This window comes from Vombatus ursinus, unplaced genomic scaffold (assembly GCF_900497805.2).
Source record: "Vombatus ursinus unplaced genomic scaffold, bare-nosed wombat genome assembly UNPS02014772.1, whole genome shotgun sequence".
Classification (NCBI taxonomy): Eukaryota; Metazoa; Chordata; class Mammalia; order Diprotodontia; family Vombatidae; genus Vombatus; species Vombatus ursinus.
Window position 1 is genome coordinate 5,330,821 of NW_020954550.1, and position 14,185 is coordinate 5,345,005.

At 41.4% G+C, this 14,185-nt stretch overlaps 1 pseudogene; it reads right to left on the reverse strand.

The window, feature by feature from the left end:
* Positions 1–12,968: 12,968 nt before the first annotated feature.
* Positions 12,969–14,185, reverse strand: part of LOC114044070 — a 2,159-nt pseudogene continuing 942 nt past the window's right edge.

Below are 14,185 nucleotides of genomic sequence, written 5' to 3' on the forward strand. Positions count from 1 at the left end.
GGACAGTTGTCAAAAGAAGAAATCAAAGCTACCTATAGATATATGAAAAAAATTCTCTAAATCACTATTGATTAGAGAAATTCAAATTAAAACAACTCTGAGGTATCACCTCACACCTATGAGAAATGACAAATGCTAGAGGGGATGAGGGAAAATAAATTCACTAATAAATTGTTGGTGGAGCAGTGAACTGGCCCAACCATTGTGCAGAACAGTTTGGAACTATGCCCAAAGGAGTATAAAACTGTGCATACCCTTTGACCCAGAAACACCACTACTAGGTCTGTATCCCGATGAGAAGAAAGGAAAAGGAAAAGGACTTACATGTACAAAAATATGTATAACAACTCTTTTTGTGGTGGCAAATAATTGGAAATTGAGGGGATGCTCATCAATTGGGGAATGGCTGAATAAGTTGTGGCATATGATTGTGGTATAGTACTAGTGTGCTATAAGAAATGATTAAGGGGAATGGTTTCAGAAAAACATGGCAAGACCTATACTAACTGATGCAAAGTGATGTTAAAAAAATCAGGAGATTTATCTACCTCCAGAAAGAGAACTGATGAACTCTGAGTAAAAATTGAATTTTCTCATTTTCTTTATTTTTTTTTGCTTCTTTTTGCAATATGGCTAATATGTAAATATGTTTTGCATGATTTCACATTTATAATTGATATCATATTTCTTATCTTCTTGATGGGTGGTAGAGGGGGAGGAGGAAGGGAAATAATTTGGAACTCAATATTTAAAAAGAAAACAAGTGGGAGAAGAGGAGGAAGTAATAGTGGAAGGCATTTGAAAGGAGGAGAGAAGAAGGAGCTTTCAGACAGTGGCCTCAATTTTTTTTCAGTGAAATTTGAGGCAAAGTTATCTTCTGAGAGAAAGGGGGAAAGGGGAAATATGGGAGGGCTGAGGAAGAACAAAAAGTTCTGGAAGAGCCATCATGCCTTGCTGCAGTGAGAACTCTGTTGAGATTATGTAAAATAAATTTGTAGTGGACCCAGTCAGTACAATTTTGTGAGTTTCTCCAACTCTGTTCTAGCAAGAGAATGTGAATGAAGGCAGTAGATAGTGGGAGAGATCTCCTTACCTTATTGGGGCTTGGCAGGACAAGATTGTCTATCGGATAAAGGGGCAAGAAGGGACTTGAGAAAAGAGGATGATATAGAGCAGAGGATCATGAAGCCCACAACATTCCAGAGTGTCACTAGAACCAGATTAAACTGTAAGTGAGAAATATTTGACAAAATGAAAATGCAATAGAACATAGATAGTGCTATTATGTGGTTTTCGAAGTCAATGTGCAGCCCATAGGGACCCTTACATATAGTTTAGAGCCCCCTCTTTCTATTTCAGTTTGACACCACTAGTATAGAGTGGCACTGGCTCACCAACGGGTCAAGATTGGGAGAGGAGGAGGGTATAGCCAATGCAGGGAAGGACTGAGAAGGACTAAAGGGTAGCAGAACCAAAGGTCACAGTGAGGATAATAAACCATGTTTGGAGTTGTGATACAGAGGGGAAAATGGAATGACAAAAGATTATGACTGGATAGAGAAATTTCCGGAATATGACAGTAGAACACTTGTAGGTATGGCCATCTCTGTGTGTAACGGAGGTGAAGTGAAAGAGTAGATCATGAGAAATGAGTAAATTGAGAACTGGGAAGTGAAGGTGTTTAAGGAAGTATCTCTGTGTATATTGAAGTCACCTTGTATGAAGGCAGAGACATTCAACAAATACTGTTGGTGGCTAATAATCTTAGCTAAGAAATGGAAGGCTTACATAAGTGAATGAGGTAGTCTGAAAAATAGGTAAACATCTTCTACCACCTGAAACTGAAGCTGAACCCATAGAATGAAAAGATTAATTATCAGCCAGACTTTCTATTTCAATAGGTCCAAAAGGATCACTGTGGATTCCATTGTCATCCACAATGAGGCTTTTGTTGTTCTTTGTCCTTCATTTTCGAAGAGGACCATGACATCAGGAAGGTGATGCCATGACTTGCAGATGAATTGGATTTAAGTGAAGGAGGGCTGTGCAAAGTCACCAGCCTCACTTTCTCCTCCGGAACTGTCTGGGTCCAGTAGCAAGACGTAGATCAGGATAACTGGAGACGACCTCCACAGTGAGGCAGTTGCAGATTGATTTAAGTCATATTGACTACAACTAAAGAGCAGAAACCAGCTGTCCTGCCTCCCCTTTTTCTTTTTGTCCTTTTCCCCAAGTTCCCAAGAGACAGAGGAATACCAGGGAGAGTTACTCTCAGCAACAGGGAACACTTTGTCTTCATTTTCAAAGGGAAAAGTTTCCAAAAGTGAAGCTTTAATTATCTCATTATTCAACACATTATATTACATTGTCTGCAAGAGACAATGGCCCTGCCTAGATTTGGAGCACAGAAGTCTTTGATTTCTTAGTGATCATCTTCCTTGCTTAAAGAAGTACAGCCACTCTACTCCACCTGCTCCATGGAGAAAAAAAAAATTTAAAGAATATATAATGGAAGGGTAGATATTATAAAGTCTGATTTTGAGACTATGTGATTAAGTTTTATCCTGGTAAAAGGGAAATGCTCTATTTTGCCCATTACAAATGTCTTGGTTTTTGCTAAATACTCTACCCAATCTTAAAAGTTAAAGCATCTCAATATTGTACAGCAAGGACAGAAAAAAGACATAAGGAATGGACAAGGCAGCCATTTGGGTTACAACTTTGCCTTACATAAACCCTACGGGTTAGATTCAAAGTTGACTTCATCAGTGGAATAAGCTTTTCTCATGGTACTTTTTCTGGCCTTCTCCTTCCATTAGATTGTGAGCACATTGAGGACAGAACTGTCTTTTCCTCTTTTGTATCCCCAACACTTAGCCCAGTGCCTGGCACATAGTAGGTGCTTAATAAATGGTGATTGATTGACTGACTGATGTACTCACTCTCCCTTCCATCGTACATAGGAAGTTACTCGATCTTCAGAAGGACCTCAGAGGTTGTCTAGTTCAGCTCCTACTTTAACAATGTTCGTAGGTCAGTAGATCTGGGAGAGACCTTAAAATATCATGTAAGAGCTGAAGGGGACCTTAGAGATCATCTCTTTCAACCCTCTTGCTTTTGTTGTTGTTCAGTCGTTTCAGTCGTGTCTGACTCTTCGTGATCCCATTTGGAGTTTTCTTGGCAAAGATGATGGAGGAGTTTGCCATTTCCTTCTCCAGCTTATTTTATAGATGAAGAAACTGAAGCAAACAGGGTTAAGTGACTTGCTTAGGGCCATTCAGGAAGTTCAAATCCTGATTCCAGGCCTTGCGCTCTGTCCACTGTGCCACCTAAGGAAAGTAAGTGCTAGAAAGGGGAAATATCTTATGCCAGATTGATCAATGAATCAGTAGCAGAGTCAGGTTTCCAAGGTTCATTCCCTTTCCACTAAAATCATAGACTTCCAGGGTTGGAAGGAACATGAGAATCCTTCTCATCCAACCCCTCTACCTGGAGGTAGAATCTTCCCATTCATCAGGGACCCAACTGCATCTGATTCACTACTGGTATTAGAGATCACCCAAAATAAAGTGGGTCAACCAACAATTTCATTAACTAAATATAGTAGTCTCTCTGGGAAATCATTCCATACTCAGCACTGATGGGTTGCAGGCTGGATGCCTGCTGCCACGCCAAGTTCAGAGATCATCTGTGGATTCATCTTTCTAAAACTATAACTCACCAGCCCCGGCCAGTGCACTTACCTTTAATAGTTAGTCAATAGACACAATTAGCTCAAAGTAAAGGTATATACTTAGGAAGCATAGTAAGAACAGTGACCATAAACTATTCTCCCCATAAACCTAGGGCACACTTTACAGTCAGTGGGAAAAGTCAGCACAAACTAAGAGTACAACAGAAGTGAGTTAGTCATATCCAGACTACATGCGGCCATGACAATTTATGCTTCCAGTATTGTAGGATCCCTGTGTCCTTTCTTTTCTTTTGGTATCCTCCTATTGCTCCCCTGGGATGTAGCATTTCTGCTGGACAGGTCACTCAGCTGGGTTCTCTTGGGTCATTCTTCTCTACAGCTCAATTCTCAATGATAATTCTCTCTTGAATTCAAAGATGGTTGGCTTCACTGATGCCAGAGATCATTCCCCACATAGCTGCCTCTACTGGCTGGATCCAATTCTTTCTGAGTGTTGTATCTGCTACTAGGTGAATAGCTCACTGTCAGATGTCATGAACAATAGAGAGAGGGGGAGAAATTCCTTCCTCCTACCTGTTGGAAGTAGTACAAGGGAAAAGTCAAAGTGTAAACCTCTCTCAAGAACTGGGTTCTTCCTCCATGGAAGTGGTTTTCTTCTAGGCTTCAGGAATTACACTTCCACAAAGCTCTCTTGCCTTGGCTGACTTCCAAAGTTGGTAAGGTAGTTGTTGAAAGGCCACCAGGGGCTTCTGATCCTGGGCCAGCCAGTGGTAAACTGTCCCTCTGATTCCATCAAGAGAACTTCACACTTCAGCAAGGGAGTTACAAATTGAATACCCATCTTAGCACTTAATTCAACATTAAAACCTTGCTGTCTCTCTCACTTGCTCCTCATGTGGTTTTATTAACTGGTCTTAGAGGATATCAAGGGATATCCAGATCAAAGCTCCTCTACTTTACATGGGCAAATCTCTGTTTCGCTTAGTGTTATGCAGAAAACAAGTTCAAGAGGAATAAGCTGAGAGGGCTCAGGCTATTGGCAGAGGAGGGGGGTTGTACCTTTAAACAAGGATTTAGTGCATTAAAAATAATAAAATAAAGAATTTTCTCCCCCTCCCTTGTCCCAGTGAATAACTTATTTCCTAATGCCAATTGGCACCTCCCTTCTTCTTTTCCCCATCATGAAAAAGGAAGAAAAGATCCAAATAAAGATGTGAGACCATGAGATTCAATCCTCACCTTTGGCAGAATGAATAACAACAAAATTAATATGGTTTAAAGTTCAACAGAATGAGCAAACATTTGTTGTATGACCTTGGTTTTCCTCTCCTCAGACATTCAGAATTTATATTTTCTTACCAGGGACCCCAGTGGTTTAGAGGGTAAAGTGCCAGCCCTAGAGTCAGGAGGACCTGAGTTCAAATGCGGCTTCAGACACTTACTAGCTGTGTGACCCTGAGCAAGTCACTTAATAGTGTTTGCCTCAGTTGTTTATCTGTAAAATGAGCTGGAGAAGAAAATAAATGGCAAATTACTCCAGTATCTTTGCTGAGAAAATCCCAAATGGGGTCACAAAGAGTCAGACATAACTGGAAAACAACTGAACAACAACAACAAATCAGGGACCCCAGAGAAATTATTTATAATTCTTCTAGAATCATAGAGCCAGAAGAGACCTTAGGGATTTAGTCTGACACCTTCAATTTACAGATGAGAAAACCAAGGCGCAGAGATATTGAGTGACTTGCCCAATGGCATATGGCAATTTTCTGGCACAGTATTGCCTTTAGAACCAGATCTTTTGATTTCTAGTTGAGTGTTCTTTTCACCACATGGCTAACCGAGATCCTGTGTTATGTCCTTATTAAATAAAGTTTCCCATTTTCATATTGTTCTCATTAGTTCAAATTCAGCAAAAAACAAAAACAAAAAAACTCTTCTCTTTTGCAGCAAATTTTAGACAACCACTAAAACATGTATCTTTATCTAGACATATTTAAACAGAGCTTAAAAACTGTTGTAAGTTCCTCTACTTCCAGCTACTATAGTTCCTGTATGTCCTGAAAGCGCCTAGTAAATCTGGTAAACTATTGGGCATATCAGAAATTGGCTCTAGTCTTGAGCAGACAGAGAAATAGAGGCTGAGTAACTGAAGTCCCACGGCTATCAGTTTTTCCATAATAGAAATGCTCGAAGCCAGATTTCCATCCTCTTAAGTGACAAGAGAAGTGAGCCTACCCCTGCTAATGAAACCATGATGGGATGACTTGTCACCAAACAGCTGGAAGCAAGATTTTTATTGTCTTTCTACAGGGACAAGTCTTGTTTTAGATCCCTTGTCACCATTAAATTTGTACTGAAGGGTTTGTAATCTCCAACAGAAAGTTAGCAACTCAAATTTTTGCTTTTTTAATAGGCTAAGAATTAAAGTAGAGAAACCAACACAATTTGTTGATAGGAAGATAGCATTTTTTTTAAAAGGCCAGAATGTAGAACACAACAAAGGAATTAGGGTGGTGATGTGCTCTTTGGTTCTTTTGTTATGATCTGCTCAGACTGGGGTATAAGAATTAAAAATAACTTCCTGACCAAAACTAGGGTAAGATTAAGAAGAGTGAATTTATAAAGCCAGACTCAAAGATGCCTTAAGACTTCTCTAGCTTGCTAGTTGGAGCTTGCTTTACAAAAGAATTAAAGATGACCCCAGGGACAATAGTCCTATTAGGAAATAGTCCCTGCTAAAGACTAGCAGACATTCCCCTCTTCTGTGCAGGAAGAATTTTCATAGTAGTCAAAGAGTTTACCCCATTAGAATGTATGCTCCTGGAGGACAGGAACTGATTTTGTCTTAGCATCCTCAGTGGTTAGCACAGTGTTGGACATATAGTGAACATTTCCTAAATGCTTTTTATCTGACTGTGCAAGTGGGGGAAATCTTTCTTGTCACTTATTTTACTGTGCCTGTTAATTAAGTGTCTTTGACTTTGAACTTATGTGTTCTCTGGTTAACTGGTTAAAGAAACACATTGATGGGGACTCATGACATATAGCTTTACATGGATACTCACTCTAGAAATGTTGTGAATGAGGGTAACATTCTGTGGGCAGAGGGAGTATATGTGAGGGGTAGACATGGGTGCTACACTAAAATGTATTATCTTGACTAGGAGATAGCTGTCCTTTCTCATCATTATTTTTCCCCTAGTCAGCTATCAAGAAGGGGTACTCCAAAACTAGTTACTAGTTCCTTCTTGCATTATATGGTCCAATCAAACTGGCCCTCTTACTGTTCCTCATATATATAACACTTGATCTCTTATCTGCCCCATACTTTTACAAGAGCTCTTCTCCACAACTAGAATGTACTACCCATTCACCAATGCCTCTTAGAATGCCTTGTTTCCTTCAGAATCCTCCTTAGGTGCCACCTTTTATACAAAACCTTTCCTAATACCCCCCAGTGACTAGTGCCCTGCCCCCATCATAGTTATCTTATTTTTTGTTTATTTGCTATAGATTTATTGATGACCATGTTATCTACCCCAAGAGAGGAAGAGCCTGGCACATAGTTGCTTAATAAGTGCTTGTTTTATTGATTGATTGATGAAAACAGCAACCTGAAGTTATAGGCTAAGATCTGGTTCACTCTGGCTCAGCTCTGGGAGGCATTATCTTGGGTGGCCATTATGAAGATAATTTGGTCTGTCCTTGGCACATTCCCAGGAGGTCCAGAGACCCAAGGGTAGGAGCAGTCATTCAGCTTCCCTGGACTCATACTGGACTTATTGTTATACCAGACATACTGGACTCATACTGGGCAGCTAGCTGCCCAGCCCCTTCTTGACTTCTTGGGACCCCCCTTTGGATCTGTGAGTCAGAAGAGTGACCAGCTGATGGTGGGTGGAAGTGATGAAAGAGACAACGGGCACCAAGACAGCTCCTAGCTCTTAACATCTAGAAAAACTCAATGTTCAAGTGATCTTGGAAGCTGAAATTCAGGAGGCTTAACGATCTGGAGCCGTGGTCAAAATAATGATCTGGGAGAAATGTGTTACCCAATTGCAAAAAGAGCCAAAGTTGAAGTTTGGGCCTGCTGTCCTTGGTTCCATGCAAAACGATCCCCTCGGTCCTACCCTCCTCTGGAATAAGAGTCAGATGTGCAGGCAAGCATGGTCTTGCCGGTTGGGATGGGTCTGACATCTGGGGCTGATCAGCAGCCTCCACATCAGGCTAATCCAGCTTGCAGTTGAGTTAATTAGAAGAAAAACTGATTTCTTCTGGCATACCGTCTCCTCCCCGCCCCCACCATCCCACCCCCACCCCCCAATTGGCACTGGTGAGCTTGTGAAGGTCTGACCAAGGGAGTAGACTGGAGGAAGCCTCTTGAGGCCTTGCCCATCTGACAAAGGAAAGAAGAAACGAGGGAGCAGAGCCCTTGCCTAACGGCCCTCTCAGACAGTGTCAGCAACTCCTTTGGTCCTTTGACAGTGAGCTCCATAGACACCTTTGTTGGCTAAGTCTGGTTTGACTGGTACAGGGACTGGTTCACAAAGCACGGTCTCCTCTCTTTAGTGTTTTGGCCCTGAATCCTCTTTTGGGGTAAAAGGTCCAGGTAATAATAGTAATAATAATAATCATAGCTAGTATTTTTATAGTGCTATAAGATTTATAAAGTACTTTACATATGTCATTTGATCCCCACAACAACTTTGTGAGAAAGATGTTATTATATATTTTACAGATGAGGAAACTGAGGCTGAGAGAGACTAAGTGACTTGACCAGGGTCACATAGCTACTAAGTGTTTGAGATAGGATTCAGACTCAAGTCTTACTGACTCCAAGTCCAACACTTTATGCCTAAGAAGCTTAACCTAAAGCCCTTGTACTCCCCATGAAGTCTGTAAATAGATTTCAGGGAGTGTTAACTTTAATGGGAAAAAAATACATCTTTATTTTCACTAACCTTTATTTGAAATTTAGCATTTTTTAATTATTAATTTTTTTAAAAATTATTTTAAGAAGGGGTCCATAGGTTTCACCAGACAGTCCTTGATTCAAAAATGGTTGAGACCCCTCTGCTCTATGCATCATACCACCTAGCATGCCTGTTCAGTTCTGCACATAGGCTTCTGATCCCAAACCTAAGAACTGACTCGCACTAGTCATTCAAGTTAATTAATTCACATTTTTGCCTCAGTTGTTTCGTATCATTACAGATACTTTTAAATCCCTGCCCCTGGTGAGTAGGTGACGAGGAGTGTCTGTTAGCTATCTATTAATTTCTTATTCATGAATTTCCAAAAAAATAATCTGTGGAACACCTACTAGGTGCCCAGCCCTGTGCTATATGCTATATGGGATACAAAAGAAATCTTTGAATTGGGCTCTGCACTCCAGGAATTAACAACAATCTTCAAGGATTCCCCATAGATTGTCACAAGCAAATGCCTTAGCCTAGTTTTCAAGAACTCCATAAGCCAGCTCCTCTCCCTGCCTCTCTGACTCTGTCTCCCCCCTACTCCTACTACATGAATTCTCCCTTTGAACACACTGGCCTACGGCGTCAACGTGGCGGGAGTAGCGGAGAGGGAGCTAGCTGGATTCACCATCAAGAAGACCTTGGCTGGTATCTATTCAGAGAATGACTCAGGCAGGTCTGGTCATTTCAAGTCAGGATTGGAATGAAATGAGACAATCATACATCATATAATGTTTTGTCTACTCAACAATAGCCGGAAAAGGGTATTTAGCTGTAAGGAAAGATTAAGGCCGTGTCCCTGGGTGGAGCCATAATCTCTAATCCTGCTCCCCTTCAGAGGCGAAGTAGTCACAAGGGTGCGTCCAGTGTGTCTAGTGAGGGGGGAGGGTCCAGCAGCCTTGAAGAGACCTGACCTTGCGTTGAGCTGCTGGAAATGATGCCGACAGTTCAAGGTTTAGTCCTCCAAACCAATCAGATCTTGAGGATAGTTTCATTGAGTTTAATGAAGCTCAGAACATGGATTCCCAGCTTCAGCATTGGGATCTATCTGCTGCTACCTAGGTGGTCTGCTGCAAAGGTGTCAAACATGTGCCTCAAAGGTCACAAGCAGCCCACAATATTCCTGAGTGTGGCCCAAGCCAAATTAAAATGTCATTCCTATCTATTTTTAATGTGTTAACATATTAATAAAAAATAAATATGTGGTTTTTCTAAGTCAACATGCAGCACTCAGGAATTCTTACTTACAGTTTAGTAGGCCCTGTTTCTATTTGAGTTTGGTTCCACTGGTCTAATATACAGCATGCTGGACTTGGACTCAGTGTGTACATTATTATCACCAGGATTTGCTTCAATCCCTCCCAATCTTCTCCCTCCTCTCCTTCCCCCCACTAGATTTTTTTTCTTCTCAAGGTATGGATCCTCGGCATCCTTTAAAGCCTCCACCAAGTGTTACTTCCTCCATGAAGCCTTCCCTAACTACTCTATCCTTCATGAATTTATTACAGTTTCCTCTGTAGCATCTAAGAAAGATACTCTGAAGTATCATAGCTCCTCCTGGCAGCCGGGTCATTTGACCTGATGTATGCTATTTTGTACTGTGTTATTGTTTATCATTTTAAAAATAGATCTGCCTCCCCACCTGAATTATAAACCCATAAAATTCAGGATCTAAGAAATGATAAGAATGGGGAAACTTTTTTAAGTCACTTTTTAAAAAAAAATTTTATTTTCAGTTCCAAATTTTCTGTCCCCCACCCATTAAGTAAACAAGAAATATGATATCCATTGTATATATGAAGTCATACAAAATATATTTCTACATTAGTCATGTTGCAGAGGAAAAAAGGCAAGAAAAATAAAGGTAAAAGAAATATGCTTCAAATCTGCACTCAGAATCTATCAGCTTTCTCTGGAGATAGATAGCATTTTTCATCATGAGTACTATGGAATTGTCATTGGTCATTGTATTGATCAGAGTACCTAAGGCTTTCCCAGTTGATTACCATTTCAATATTGTTCTACTCTATACAATGCTCTGTTTACTTCTCATTGCATCAGTTCAAATAAATCTTCCCAGGTTTTTCTGAAACTAAACTGAATAAGGAAAAATTAAGAGCCATTTGTGCTGATTAGGCAAAAAGGAAGTCATTCCAGCTCTAAATCTATGATTCTGTGAGCCAAGCAGCCAAGCAACAGTAAGAGAAGCATCATCTTTGATCAGAAGGGCAATTCTGTGGGGTTTTTCCATCTTGTGTTAGGAAGGAGCCCTAAGAAACTGTTGAAAGTATTAACCAATAATTATTGTCAGAAAGAACAGCTTAGCCGAAAACTGGAAACTAAATCTTTGTAGTGGGCAAACATTCTGCCAAAGCATTTACACGGACCATACTAAATGACCCCCACCTGACAGGTCAATCTATTCAGCTGATGGAGAAGGCAGGCTGAGGTTCTGCCGCTCACTCACAATGGCAAGTCCATCAGGATGCAATTTACTCAGCATATGATGTTCTACCAGGGAGGTCTTGAGGGAAGCCATCAAGAACCATTTGCCCTTAACATTTTTCAGACCAAAATGAGTCCTTCCCATGTTTTATGTGGTTTTCAACCACAGTATGGCAGTGAGTCATATGATCAGATTGCTGGATTTCAAATCAGAACAACCTAGGTTTAAATCTGGCTTTTGAAATTTGTAATCATGTGACCTCTCTGAGCTTCAGTTTCCTTATCTTTAAAATAAGCATAATGATACCTATAACATTTACCCCACAGGCTTGTTGTGAGGCTTAAATTAGATAATATGCTGTAAAGTATTATATAATACTTTGAAAACCTTGCAATGCTATACAGAGGTCAGTTATTATTATTAAGTACTTGACCAACTTGAAGTTTCTTTTCTGAGAAAAATTTGGGCCCAACCCATCAGTACCTTGCACCCACTTCTAGCCCACTTCTGTGCAGAAAGAGGGCTGCACCTCAGCTCCATGAGACAGCAAGCCAAGTTCCTGGTTTTCACAATAGGATGCCAACTTTTTTACATTGTACTTTTATTTATTTTGTTAAACATTCCCCAATTTCATCTCAGTCTGGTTGCAGGGCACTCAGAGTTTTGCTAGCCCTTTGGAACTTGACACTTCTGATCTAGGCCAACCTCTTCCACCTATTTTTACAGATGAGGAAACTGGACTTAAGAGAGAAGATACCTTGCTTGAGGTTACATGGTATTAAATAGCAGAGCTAGGAGTTGAATCCAAGCATTTTGACTCCAAAATCTAGAGGTCTTTTCACTACAAAACAATTGACGTATCTGAGTCCCTAGTGACAAGTTCCTGCCTTACACCAGTTTCCCAGTGACTTTACCTACCTAGCACCTCTTACCCTGCTCTGTCTCTCAAAGATGAAGTCCTTAATCTCTCCTACTAGGACTTTCCTGATGCTGCTTATTGGGCCAATTGGAACCTTCACTGACTGCCTGTACCAATCATTGATCGTGACCCTTGCTTGTGGTAACTGCCATGACCCAGATTTTGAACAGAGCATGGCTTGGTAGCTAGAATGGAGTGAAGAAGACCTGGGTTCAAGTCTTGTCTCATACTTCCTAGTTGAGTCTCAGTTTCTTCATCTATACAATGGACATAATCATACTTTTCATACCTACTTTACTGTGAAGCTCAAATGAGATAAGATATATGAAATTCTGTGTAAACTTTAAAGGGCTGTATGTGTAGGTCCTTATTATTTTTATTTTAGCTTCAATTCATTTTTGTAAGCCCATAATGAGGGCTCAGCCTTGAAAGCACATGGGATCCAAGTGATATACATATTCCACCTAACTTTGTAAACCACTTTGGCTAAAGCTTAGGTGAAACAACGTTACAGTTCCTTGTGAACATTATTTAGGAAACATTGAACTTTATCAGGGAATTCAGTTAAAAATCTATTAATAACATTTTTGTGAGACATTGGTCAGGGCAACCTTATGCTTGGAATCTGGTCCCTTTCTTTAAGGTGATTACAGTCTAGCTGGGGAGATGAGACTCATCTTTGAAACAGACGACAATCAATGGGGGTGCACAATCAGGTTTGCTGGAGGAGGTCAGATGAGGGCTCAGTGCAGACCAGAGTGGCGAAAGGCAGCTGCCTGGAGGAGAAAACTGTTGATTTGAACCCCTATTTATTATGCTTGATTAACCAGAGGAAGAAACAGAAGCAATCACAAGAAATTTCAAAACATGTTGATTCCTCTTTTCAACATTCATGGCGGTTCTGGGGCAGCATTTTAGGAACCTGGCTTTTCAGTTGGGTGGTGCATGAGACTGCAGGACAATTTGCTGCTCCAACTCAGCATACCTCTTGAGGATCGGCGCATAGACCTGAGCTGCTCAAGCAGTTGGTGTGGCAGCTAATTTGGACTCCGGGGCTAATTTCACAACATCAGCAAAGGAAACGTTTTCCCCTACTGCAAGGCCATGAATTGCTCTATAAGCACATCCCAGACAAGCTGTATTGGCAGTTTCAATAGTGTACACTTGGGCATTGAACACATCAGAGAAAACCTGTAAGATGTCTTTGTTACATGAAGCTCCTCCAGTAGACAGAATATTGGTACTTGGCACAACTCTATAGCCTACCTTTTCAGCATGAATCCTTTTGGCCATGAACTGTCCTTCAATCAAAGCTCGAATCTCCACCTTCTCATTGTCTGCATTAAACCTGTGACGCCCAGTGGTCTCTGGAGTAATTTCCATCACATCAAAATAAAAACCCAGATTTCCACAATTGCAAATTTCAGTGGATCATAGCGCTGTGGAGAACTAATCCCAGGAGCCTGAGGCAGATTCATCTCGGACCTTCTCTCTCATCAGAGACCCATTCTTAAAGCACAAAAGGGCCATGTACTCTTGAGAATTAACAGGATTGCAGAAGATGTGGCCTTCCAAAGCCGGGGTTGGCTCCTTGATCCAGAGAAACAGCGTATCGCTGGTGCCAAGGCTGACTACAATGTCACCTTGTACCGGCCACGCCGACCTTGTGCTGGCCGCGCCGAACACTCTCCTCCTATAAGGAGCAGGCTGCCAGAGTCATACTTACCAGTCTTCTATGCCTACCCGGATACACACACAGAGACGACCCATCAGGAGGCTGCCAACACCCTAGCTTTATTCAGAGGCCATCACAGCAAGCCATCACAGCAAGGCCAAGCAGGAAGGCCAGAGCAACAGAGCAGGAGCAAAAAGAGCGAGCGCTCCTGACCGTGACCGTTCCTCAGAACCTACTTAGTCCCTCCTCCTCAGCCCGCCTACTAGTCAATGATTGTAGGGTCAGATACCGGAAGGGGCTGTCTGAGTTTAGCGCACCAAGGGAGAGGGAGTGACGTAGGAAGCTAGGACCGGATACAGGGAGGAGGCATCTGGGATTAGCGTATGGACAAAGAGTACATGACCTAGGAAGTCAGGCCCAGATACCAGGAGGAGGCGTATGAGGTCAGTGCTACACAAAGGGACCCAGGAAG